Source organism: Antedon bifida, chromosome 7 (assembly GCF_963402885.1).
Source record: "Antedon bifida chromosome 7, ecAntBifi1.1, whole genome shotgun sequence".
NCBI classification, from domain to species: domain Eukaryota; kingdom Metazoa; phylum Echinodermata; class Crinoidea; order Comatulida; family Antedonidae; genus Antedon; species Antedon bifida.
This window is the reverse complement of record NC_136232.1, coordinates 6,433,031-6,445,783: the sequence shown is the minus strand read 5'-3', so window position 1 is coordinate 6,445,783 and position 12,753 is coordinate 6,433,031. Positions and strand designations below refer to the sequence as shown.

The 12,753-nt window shown below is 33.4% G+C and overlaps 1 pseudogene across 1 annotated transcript; it reads right to left on the bottom strand.

The window, feature by feature from the left end:
* Positions 1-13: 13 nt before the first annotated feature.
* Positions 14-11,868, bottom strand: LOC144848402 (uncharacterized; annotated as a pseudogene). Its single transcript, XR_013613848.1, has 27 exons — positions 11,739-11,868; positions 11,478-11,571; positions 11,071-11,129; positions 10,686-10,782; positions 10,364-10,480; positions 10,118-10,206; positions 9,753-9,901; positions 9,066-9,199; positions 8,868-8,981; positions 8,481-8,701; positions 8,077-8,222; positions 7,785-7,947; positions 7,447-7,506; positions 6,457-6,554; positions 5,833-5,925; positions 5,151-5,244; positions 4,902-4,963; positions 4,129-4,225; positions 3,659-3,775; positions 3,323-3,411; positions 2,749-2,897; positions 2,267-2,397; positions 1,984-2,124; positions 1,578-1,798; positions 1,271-1,408; positions 778-940; positions 14-430 (listed from the first exon to the last, which is right to left on the bottom strand). The product of XR_013613848.1 is annotated as an uncharacterized LOC144848402 (transcript).
* Between the last annotated feature and the right edge of the window lie 885 nt (positions 11,869-12,753).

Below are 12,753 nucleotides of genomic sequence, written 5' to 3'. Positions count from 1 at the left end.
CATTGTTCATCAGAAAAATATGCAAAAAGCTTTCTAATTCGACAGATTAGAAAATGAAATCAATAAAAAAAAATACTACTACCTAGAGAGTGGAAAATATTATAGTTGAACGAAATGGTTCTATCCTAAATGTTATAGTATTCCCGTGATTAATGCCTAACGTTATTATTATTAGGCCTACATTTCTTTACCCAGGGTTGTCGAAACAGTTTATACTGTTTTTCATTGGGGCCCTGTATGTCGATTTTGTTTTTGTTCATACTACGTAGAAAAACCCAATTTTTTCACGGACTACTTTTAACACGTTCCTATTAACAATAAAAATCACTATAAACAGTTCAAACACTATCGTTTAGGTTCGTCGTACGGCTTTGAGTGTTACACCGTTAACAGGCGACAATATTCCTAGTTTTCCGAGAGTCGGTGGAATCTGATTGAAAGAAAACAGAAACAATAAATAATCATAATAATAAATTATAAAACTAATAAAATCTGTGTTTTACACTAGGGCTCTAAACATTCTCCATTAATGGTAGAATGTGTTCCGTTTTGCTTTTGGATGCATCTCTGCTCTAGAGAAATAAGATGGTATAACATCAAATCCAACTACCGCTACATGACTAACAAAAGTGATCTATTGCACGGTTTTCTGATGAGTTTAATGCAGTTACACGAAATGAAAAGGAAAATTAGCATAAAGTAGACTAACATGACGTGTTTGAAAGTGATTTTCTAGTTTAAAGACAATGTTCATTAAAAAAAAATTAAGCTGATTACCTCAGTTGTTGCACAAGTTTCAAGTGTATATGTTTGTAAGAGGCGAATTATTGCAATTTTAATTTCAATCAATGAAAATCTTTGACCAATGCACCCTCGTGGTCCACCACCAAAAGCTAAAAACGTGGATTGAGGGCGCTTCTTCTTCTCTTCGTTAGAAAATCTAAAAAATTACAATTACCGGTAGTAAAATTCCTCTAATTATTCACAATTTTTATAAAATGAAATAGATAGATATTAATATCACTGTTTAAATTTAAATAATGTTATTAAGTGCAATAAGCCTATGTTTGAACTATTGTTCTTATTCACCGAAAACAAAAGAATAGACATAACATCCTAGAAATATTGTCTATACTGACATATATTATGTAGGTCTAGAGTATAGTACTGAATGGCGTCTTAATCTAGCCTAGGATTTAGGCTTGATTAGACCAATATGATATGAAGTATACGGCAATATGCCTACCTCTGCAAGAAAAATGAGTATTACCTTTCTGGATCAAATTTCTCAGGTTCTGGATAATATTCTGGCTCTCTGTGTATTGACCAAACTGCTAGGAATACTTGGACGCCTTTTGGGAATGTCACTCCATCGATAGTACATGTCTCATTACACTCTCGTTCAACGCTGAAAATCATAATATTTGAATCAATTAAGTAGTTTAATGTGGTTGCAAAGATCTCTCAATCGGTTTGTAATATTTTACCTAGAGCAGAATGTTTTTTATGTGAAAAGTGTCAATGTTATTATGTTAAAGTGTGAGTAAATTATTACAGTAAAAAACATGGTAACTTACTATACAGCTGGAGGATAGAGTCTCATAACCTCTAAAACCACTTGATTCAGGTAAGGCATCCCGTTCAACATCTCAATTGTTATGTTTTCGTCTCCCCTAGTAATCTCATCAATTTCTTCGACAAGCCTTGTTTGTATTTCTGGGTTCGTTGCAAGGGAGTAAGACGTATAACATAACGTTGTACTGGTTGTTTCATATCCAGCAAAGAAGAAAGTTAAAGCCTTGAAATGAACAAAAAACACAATAATTATGGAACGTTCTGATAGCTTGCGCATTTTCACAAACTCAACAGCTTTCGATTCGCGCGAATATATTCGCTTGCAGAAAACATGCTTTAAGAAGTATACTGTTTCCTAAGTTAACTTATTTTAAAGCATTGTGATTGATAGTAATTAAAAGGTAGAACCTGAGCCATTATCTCGTCGCTTGTCAGTGGTTTCGTAGCTTGTTGTGCCTGGACTCTATCACTATAATATTCATCTTCAAATTCTTCATTATCCGGTTTGCTTTTGTGGGCATCCAGCATGCATTGTACAAAATCAACTCTCTAAAAAATAGAAGATACTTTATTATTTTAGTACAAGACTGTTCTCTCATAGGGCATATAGTATACAAATCACAAGTAAATACCTCTCCCAATACAGGCGACATGCAGACGTGTTATATATTAAACAAAGATTTGAACTTACTGACGAATGTTCTTCTTGTTTTCGTAAGGTAAGAACTTGATTAATAACATCTTTGAAGAAGGTTAGGATATCATTTGGAATCATTCCAACATTAAAGTAGTTGAAGATGTGTGCAGTCGATGGAAATAATACTGTAAGCAAATAACATTTGCATAAACATAAACATAATACTCCATAACTCAAACATGTATTGTAGATGGAGAAGTATCCTATATATTTAAGCTTAGAGTTTGCGAATTTCCTTTTTCTGTTTGTACGTTTGTTGATATGGATGAAATTTCCGAAATAAAAGATATTGAAATTGAAAAAAAGTTAATCAGCGTTTTAATATAAATTACAATGAAAAAATAAAAATAATGGATTGAAGTGATCGACCAAAATAATATTGCGATTGCTGCGTCAGCTAACAAACACATGGGACAATGGAAAATAATAAAGACAAATTTCCCTGAGGAAAAGAATGAATGTAAAAAATATCTTACACGTTGAAAGAACCACTAGTCCATTAGGCTTTGTATTGAAAGCTTCCTTAGCGTATTTAGCAAAATTTTCTATATCTTTACCCTCTGGATCGAGTTGCATTCCGAACAGACATGTGGCCACAACTTCCATCACATAATTTCCGAATATTCTATTCAAATTAGGTAAAATAATCAAAAGTATTGCAACATTCCATTTTCAAATAGTGTTATTTGCAAATTGAAATGTATAGTCTTCTCTGATAAGGACTTTAAACTGAAAGTCCAGTCTACACTGGCTCGGGTGCACTCTAAAGAACCCAGTTCATCTTTCGGCGGAAGAGTAGAGGGTGACCCCGGTGTACTGGTCCATTTAGCCCCTGTCGTTCTGGACACACGAACGGGCGCCGTTTGGTGGCAGCACTTGACATGAAGGTACCCTTAGGGGAGATGAAAGTTAGTGTATGTGTCGTCCACACCAGGTTATTCTCCAACATTTACATTTAGCTGACGGAATTATATATAAACACAGCAGGCAAAGAACATTAATTCTAAAAATATATATAATTATTATGGTTTTTTCATCAATTTTTCTTACTCTTTGGTTTCAAGCACTTCATCATTTCTGGTCTTTTCTTCTATTTTCGATAACATATTCGTACAAGCCTCATTTATAAGAGGCGTCATCTAAGGAAAGAAATAAGATATTATAGTCACGTGATTAAATGTCATGTCACATGGAGTGTGTTAGCGAATCACAAATAACATCAAACTTTCTTGGGCGTACGTCAATTTGTTTTCCACATCCTTCCATATAATGTGGGTTCATGTTTTAATATTATTCAATATGCATACAATTTGTTTTTAAACTTAAAAATAAAATTAATAGTACTATGACTTGTCATTAGCGTCATTAAAATCCTGCATGCCTTACCTGCTTTAATTTTGCTGATGTAAAACTTGGTGACAAAATACTTCTGACGTACTTCCAACGAGCGTCATGCAGAATAAGCAGACTGTCCTCTCCTAACCCTGACTTCAACAACGCTTTCTAAGTAAACAATGTATAGTTTATTAAAACATGACGATCAGTGGCGTAACAGATATGAGCGCTCACTGGTTAAACTAACACTATAACTAAAAAACAGGCATTAAAATATGTCGAAAAGGCTAAAAACGCCCGAGGCTTCCATCGTTGGAGCGGCTACTTAGGTTCTTAAACCAGGGGCCTCAGGTTTCTACGTTACGCCACTGATGACGATCTGAATATAAATTACCTCCCAATCATAACTCATGACAATAACAAATTATAATAAGCATAATGATCCCTTTAAAGAACGTACATTTACACTTAAACATTGAATAATTATAATGTATGGAACGCCAAAGACGCATAAATCTTACCTTGTGATTGCGGAATTTATCAAAATCTTTGATAAGAATACGAGTTACCAAATCTGGATCAGCTACAAACATAATCGGTGACCGAAGAGAAAAACATCTACATAAAATGATAGATACATTTTTAAAGAATTTTAACACAATTGTTAAAAATGGGTTCTCTGAAATCATTTGTAGTGACTTATAAACACTTTTGTTCTGTTTAAAAGAATTAAAACTTAATCTTAATTTGTATATGCATTCCTTGATATTTCTTTTATGAATATTTAAAGATGTATTGTCCCCAAAAACATGAAAAATGAAGGTTAATAAAATAATACTTAAAAAAGGCCATTTTGCAGTTTTAATAAAGTTATTCACTTCCATTCATATTTAATTCATATTCAAACCAAAAATAAATTATAAATTTATTCACTTATAAAAAGACAAAAGAAACGGTTGATTTTAACCAAAAACCATTGACTGACAGATAATTTAAGTATTTTTTGCTTTAAATTACCTTTTTTCGGGTTTACAGTTTTTGGTCCAGTGAGTAACTTTTATGTGACATTAAAATGACATATTCAACAACAAATTTGAAAACAATTTTTTGTTAGGAGGACAATATATCTTTAAGTAGTTTCAACATTTATATTCTGTGAAAGATATTTTGAGAATGAAAACACTCTCTCACACCATGCGTTGGTCTGGGTTCGACATTCCGTTGAAAACGTGTACTGACCGCGCAGCAATCATTATTACTGCTTCTATTACCAATAAAATAATTATTTTCTCACCCAACTACTTTTCCATATTCTTCAATCAATTCTCTTTGGACGACATGCAATCCTTTTTTAATCTATAAAATATTAAAAGTAATTATCATTATTTATTTAAAAAATTGTGGCTTATATTTAATTCCGATGTCGAGAATATGGAGCTGTAAAATTTCCCATCGCCTCTACTCTACGACCAACATCGCTGACACTATGATCAGTTATGTTAACAATAATTAAACATAACGGCTATATAACCCCATCACTTACGTCAAACAGTCGTCCCATATTTCCAAAATATGCAGTAGGCTTCGGTCCAGGAATATTTAGTTTCGTAAACGTTGAGAATGTCCAGGTTGCATATCTGGAAAATGATAAAATGCAATGAACAATACACAATTATTTAAAATAAAACAAAAACAAATCTTACTAAATTATCAAATATAGCTATAGTCAATACGCCTTGAAATTGTCTTTATAGTGAAGATATAGATATAGGTAGGATTATTCCTCCAATGGTAGAATATAGAATATAAGCTAACCGGCTTCGCAAAGCCATTATTAAGATTGATGGTTTAATGCCACCACTTTCACGGGCTCTGATTGGCTGAATCACTTGTTTATATATTCTATTGTCTTTTTGTCAACAATAGCTAGCTGAGAATTATGCCGCTGCATAATTTAACTTAAAGCTACGTTGATAATACAGTATGTTCGTCTAATATTATATAGGCATATTAAACCATGGAGGAATGGTTAAACTGTGAAGGTTATGCCTAAAAACCTTTGTAGCATTAGCATTAATAGTAGTAGGCCAACGTAGGCCTTGTTAGTATTAAGGGGATAGGCACATGATCCTCAGACAACAGGTCTATGGTATGGAGCTATACGTTAAATTAATTTAATAGCTCCATGCCCAGAATAATATAAATGAGCCACACACTGTACTTACATATACCACAGAACCAAACAACCAATAAATAGAAGCCATGTTGTAGACAGAGGAAGAAAATCTAGGCTTAGGTCCATGCTTAACGGTTGTGTACTAAATAGACGATACGATTCAATGATTCAACCTTTATAAGTCTACTCTCTATCAAATGTATTTTATTTACAAATCCATATATGGGCATAACGCCCTCACTTTGTAAGTGCTAGTTAAACCAGACAGTTCAACAAATGTAAATTACAGTATATCATAGTTAATCATTCACTGAAAGCGCAAGCATAACTCATTTTGTTAATGTTTGAAGTGGTCGATAAAGATTAGGCCTATTGTATTTGGGCAGCAATATAACTGCCTGATCAATGCCATATATAGACACACCGTCCAGACAAATAATATCTGAGCACACCTTTTACAAGTCATCATCACCACCAAATATGGAGAGTACGACTATGACTAACATAACATGTATTATTGGTTATCCGCACTTGGCAGATAACCCCTTGTCAGGATCTTTTTATTTCTTTTATCTTATTCTTCTTTCTTTCCCAAAATTGTGTTGCAGCTGTATCTCTACTAATTCTTGTCATCATAACATTGTATAACTCTGTCGAAGTATTGACCACTAACTGTAGATGTGCAGGAAACTTTGTTATATGACGATAGAGTCGCACAGCGAAGTTACTCGCGATGTTATGAAATATTATGGCATGCTCTAACTCTAATTCCTAATCAAATTGACACTTGTCAAGTACGTACAGCATATATGCACTTCGAGAATACTTCGACTTAGTCCCCTTCTTCTTCATCTTCCTCAGCTTGGTTCTTCTCTAGATCTGCTATATCTTCACGAGCTTCAGTGCCGGATAGATGGCAAACTCAAGGATCTCTTGCCAAAATCGACAGACAAACGTTCCATCAAAAGAGAACAAAAAGCAAACGCAACTATGGTCAAATTCAACGGTTTATGAATATTCAAACGTCACATTCAATTTAATCTAATTGGTTCTTCTCCATCCATCCATGTATTATTGAATAATCATTACTAACCGTAAGAAACAGGCTCCCTGTCATAAGTAAACGTCACTAACAAACGTCAGACAACCATCTCTCATAGAGATCCATTTATTATTATACACTTCTCAGCTCAAGTGCCAGCCGTGACAGAACATAGAGCGAACAAAAACACGTATAGTAGCAAGCTGCGTAATAACATGAGCGCCATGCCATATGTAATTAGCAAGCTATACGTCACGTTCTACCCCTAACGAAACGTTTTTAGCAGGTTGACAACATTAACCAATACCATTATCATTTTTATATTGTAACATAATTGTCTACTTCCGAGCATTACGACTTTTATCAAGGTAAACATATCCAGCAAATCTACTACAGTTTTTTTTTTACGAGTTCATACAAAAATTCCCAAGTGAACGTATATTCATTTACTTATTGATCGGCCATAGGAAAGAAAACAAGCAAACAGTTTTATATGAATTTCTCCTCTCACTAATAACTATGTGTGAGGCAAAAACAAAATTACACATATGTCACGTTGCAATTCTAATCTAATTCTTGCCAGTAGTATTCTAGTTGTAGTAGTTAATCTCTGGCAACAACTCTCAGAAATAAGTCATTTTCAGGTGTGAGGAAACCAGCTGTACGAGGAGTTGGTGGAATCTGAAAATGAAAGAAAACACAATTCACACAACACTAGGGAAAGATAGGCTAAAGCTCTGTCTACACTAACAGATTAGTTTGACAAGAAAGTGTGATGTGTCCAAATATGGTATGACGTCATTGCGTCCATTATAGGGGAACATCACATTTTTTGTCACATAAAGTTTGATAGTGTTAGGGGCTTAGAGGTTAAGACTTCAGAATGGAAATGGCCGTGTCCAATTGAAGACTTACAAAACGCAAAATAAACTTAAATTCTAGTGATGTAGGTTACATACCTCTGTCTCAGGGCAGACTTCAAATTTCACCTTTTGTAAAACTCTAACAATTGCCATTTTAATTTCAATCAAAGCAAACTTCATGCCGATGCAGTTTCGAGGTCCATTACCAAATGTTTCAAATGCAAACGGACTTCGTTCCTGTTTACCTTCTTTGCTGAACCTTGTTTTTTTTTAATAACAAAGAAACACAATTAAATGATATTAATATTTGTAAAAATGAAAAGGGAAAAAATAACTTATCATTGTAGCGGCAAGGGACATTAGTGTGAAACTAAATAAACGTACTCACCTTTCTGGCTTGAAGCTGTCGGGTTCTGGGTAATTTTCAGGATCTCTATGAATTGCATAGACAGGAAAGTGGATGACCATTCCCTTCGGAATTTCGGAATTTGAATACCGTTCACTGTGCAACTTTCAGTACACACACGATCAAATCTTTAAAGAATAAAAGTACCAGTAATCGATAGAAATTCGATAGAATTCAGATTCAGATTTCCTTTCAGAAACAGTCCTTTGATCTTTTGTTTGGCTGTGACAAATACCAACAGTATTATACTATGTAGGCCTACATTTTATCGCGCGGTGTCTGTTAAGGGGCGTGGAACTGATCGTGTCGCAGCCATAGATAAACCCTTTGATCTCCGGAGATCAGAATCTTGTTGCTAGATTGCCTTAATTAAATGTTAAACTTACACTGTTGCTGGTGGGAACATCCTTATAGATTCTGTAACTACCATGTCCAAATATGGCATTTTCGAAATAATTTCGTATCCGATATCGGTGTTTCCTTCAGTGACCTCATCAATCTCTTGAATTAACCTGTCTTGTTTATCTCCATTTCGTGCCAGTATATACGAGATGTACGAAAGTGCCGTTGTTGTTGTCTCAAAACCAGCGAAGAAGAACGTCAGTGACTGAAAATACATATCCGAATAGGTTATTAATAATTTTATAAAGCGATTTTGATTTTAGAGTAAAGAACCTATAACAAAACATTTAACATTTCTAAAACTCAATTTGTATTATTCTTTGTAAAGTAAACAAAGAAACTTCTTCTTATCTTCCTTATACTTTACTTACTTGTGCTAGTATTTCGTTGTTCGTGAGTTGGCCTTTTGAAGATGAAACTTTACCATTTTCCTCATTATGAGTGTTAGTGTGTGAATCGATCATCAATTGCATGAAGTCAATTCTCTGTAACCAAAACATACTTCTTATTCATAATAAAATACATAATAAATTATACGATTTATTTAAATTTACGGATTAAAAACGTACTCTTGATTTCTCGTCTGTTTTACGCGACTGGATAACTTGATTAGTAACTTCGGTAAAGAAGTCTAGAGTTTCTTTCGGCGTTACTGCCGCAACTTTAAATAGGTTCAAAATGTGACCGATCCAAGGGAAAAGTACTGTCAAGGTAAAAGATAAAGAAAGAAATATTGATATTGGTTTATTGTACTATAGGAATGGAGTGGAGTTGTGGCTTGGTGGTTATGATGCTTGGCTACCACTCTAAGGGTCCTGGGTTCAAGTCCCGTCACATGTCAGGATTTTTTCTAAGGACCAAATTATTCCACTCCCAAAGACTTGTAATAAGACTTTGTTTATGTAGAGCATCTTGTGTATATGTTTGTCTTGTGAACCTCTGAGGGTCCCTAATGATCATCAATAGCTGGATGGATCACCCTCATTAAATATGGTTAAAAAAAACAAAAAAACAAAAAAACAACAACGTTGTTGTAAAGATCAACGAGTACTTATGGAATTTTTGTGTATGAATAGATAACCTTCTAGTTCCATTTCGGTTTCGATTTTTAAATATTTACAGTATAGTTCTATTGTTTAAATGGTAAAAGAAAGAGAAACTAATATGGACCAAATGTGAAATCTTGCTATTATCAAATAAATTTAGTGACGATTACTTAAAATGAATAAAAGAGACACATAAGTTTGATTGCTTACCAGAAAGGGCCAGAAGAATGTTACTAAAATTAACATCAAAAGCTTTCTTGCAATGCATCTGAAATGGATGGTTTTTGTTTGTTTGACAGTTTACATCTAATCCAAAACCACAACTCGCAACAGAATCGATAATGAACGCACCAAATAATCTACATTCATAAACAAAAGCAATTGTTACTTTATTCACCATCAATGTAAAAAAAAAGAGAGATTGAAAATAGAAAAATGTATCTACTGCAAACTGGGTTTTCGAGTGAATTTCGATGGTTTAACATCTGGATTACTCGATATAACAACACGCTATCTAGTTATTTCATTTGCTTTCCGAAAAACTAGAAGATTTATTAATGAAATATTTTACTCACTCTTTAACTTCGACGTTTTCTTTTGCAGCTTCTTTTTCGAGGACATTTTTAACCAGCCCATCACAACAAGTAGTTAGTAAGGGAGACATCTGTAAATATAATCATCAATCTGTAGTAATCATTTTTCCATCATCTTTAAGGACATTATATTCGTTACTATAACCATATTTATCAATATTATTTTTATGACCATTTTCCCGTAAATTTGCTAAAGTTTGTATAGCCTTCATTTATTTTGTTATTTACCTTTTTCATTTTACCTGCCGAAAAACTTGGCGATAATACGTTTCGAATTTCTCTCCAGTGGTCATCCTGAAGATTATTCACCCCTTCATCGAGAATGCCGTTGTTCAATGGAAAGTTCTAACAGTAAAACAATATAATCATATTAGTTTTTTATCGAATGCACAATACGAGAAAAATAATAAATAACTTTATTATATATAATTATGTTTCTTTTCGTCACTATTTTTACATCGTCTTTAATATTTCATCAGAACAAAGTAATTATCGATTCAGAATCAACTTTATGCTATAAAAGTGTAAAAGTTATAAACAGCTTACTTACCCTCCGATTGCGAAAGTTAGCGAATTTCTTCACCATTATTTCTTGCATCATGTCTATATCTGCTACCAATAAAACTGGAGTTCTTCCCTCGTAGAAACTTTTGAAATTAAACAAATCATACAAACGCCATAGTTCATTTTATCAAGTAAATTGACTACAATGACTAAATTGATTGTCGTTAAATATAGCCACCAATCCAAATTTACTTGGGTTATTTACGCGATACGTGATATTTTGTGGTGCCTGATACACATTGACTTGTATTAAACTGACTATCAATAGTCAGTTAGATATTACATAGTGACAAAATCGTGTGGCAATTGATTATTCCAAAGCTTGAAATGGATGCTTTATTTAGGATTAGTTATTTAAATTCTTAACTTACCCACATACTTTTCCATATTTCTCTACCAAATCTTTATATATCGTATGTATTGCCATTCCCTAAATACAATAAAGATAATCATACCGGTAATGTATTGGTCTGCTCAGCAATACATTTTGATTAAGAAAGTTATTAAGTAGTAATGGTATCGACAATGGTATTATTACCTTTAAACCTCCAATCGGTCTATTACGAATAATCGAACACTATTATTATTGTTTCTTCCAATTTAACATAGGATGGCATAAGGAATGTAACATAGGATCAATATCATCATCGGCTGTGGTCATGCTACAAAGTTAGTTAAGAGTTGTCAAAACACTATAGATTATCTGATAACTTATTAAACACATAAAACTCTTATACTCATTTTCCCCTGACTGATAGAGAAAATTAGGAAAACCTACCCTGATCAGTTCAAGCATGTTCCCAATTATTGGAAGAGGTTTTGGACCAGGTACACCCATTCTTGAAAACGTCGAGTGGCCCCATGTCACATACCTAGAGAAAGAAATAAAGCAAACATTAAAACAGGTTGTTCAATATATCATGTGATTCAAGCTTATTCCTTACTACCTTCACAATCTTGATTCGCAATCGCAGTACTGTATAATAACAACAAGATAGACTGTATGCATATCTGGCTTTCAAAATTAGACCATACTTACATGTATGTGAGAATCAGTAAAAGTAACAGTAACAGCCATGTTGAAGCGTTCGGGATTCCAAACACAAGAATATCCATTTTCTGAAATTCAAAACAAGGTTTGTTGTTGTTTTACCGTGAGAGCAATTTCAAATTTGACTAATACTAGGCTAAACATAGAGTGTATGTTCAAGTGATTTTAGTGTATGCCTAATATTAGTTTTATAAACGGAACATACCATTAGAGATTAGGTACTATATACATTGGTTGAAATGCTATAGCGATATAGACCTTTAGGACTATAATATAATGATATATATATGATATAATTTCAACATTATAGAAGGTCTATAATTTATTAATGATTAGTACTTTGTTATCACCACCATTGTCCTTAAATAATCAATATCATCTTTGTTTTAGTTTGCATTTAAATAAGTAAACAGTAAAGTAGATATCTAAGTTTCATTTACTCATATAGTACCATCGTCCGCCGTCACCTTTGCCAAATTGCTATCATCTCCCAGTTATCAATATTACGTTCAACTAACGCCATCTTTTGCAAATTATAGACTGTATTATCTATTAATGCCTATCACATTTATTACGACTATAAGTTAAAAATATATTAAATTATGAATAAAATATTCCCTTATAATATAATAGAATAACCCAAATGTATTTCATAACAAATGATGAAAGAACAGTAAACGTTACAAAGTACAGCACAGTACCTGGATGAATCTTCTCGTGCTACATAGGATATTATCTAATCTTTATGCAGCCAAGTTCAATTATAGTGTGTAAAAGATTAACGGTATATACGCAACATATGGATGCTATTGCGTGGTGTATCCTGACCAGCCACACAATGTTATGCAGTGTACAGTTTAATAAAAAAAAAGGCCATATACATGGTTGCAGTCGCGTGCTCAAGTTAGTGTTTACCGACCAACCGACCGCGACTAAAAAGCGAGAAAATGGAATCTACAGAACACGGTACACACACTCCCATTATCAAGCGACTATAGTAGTA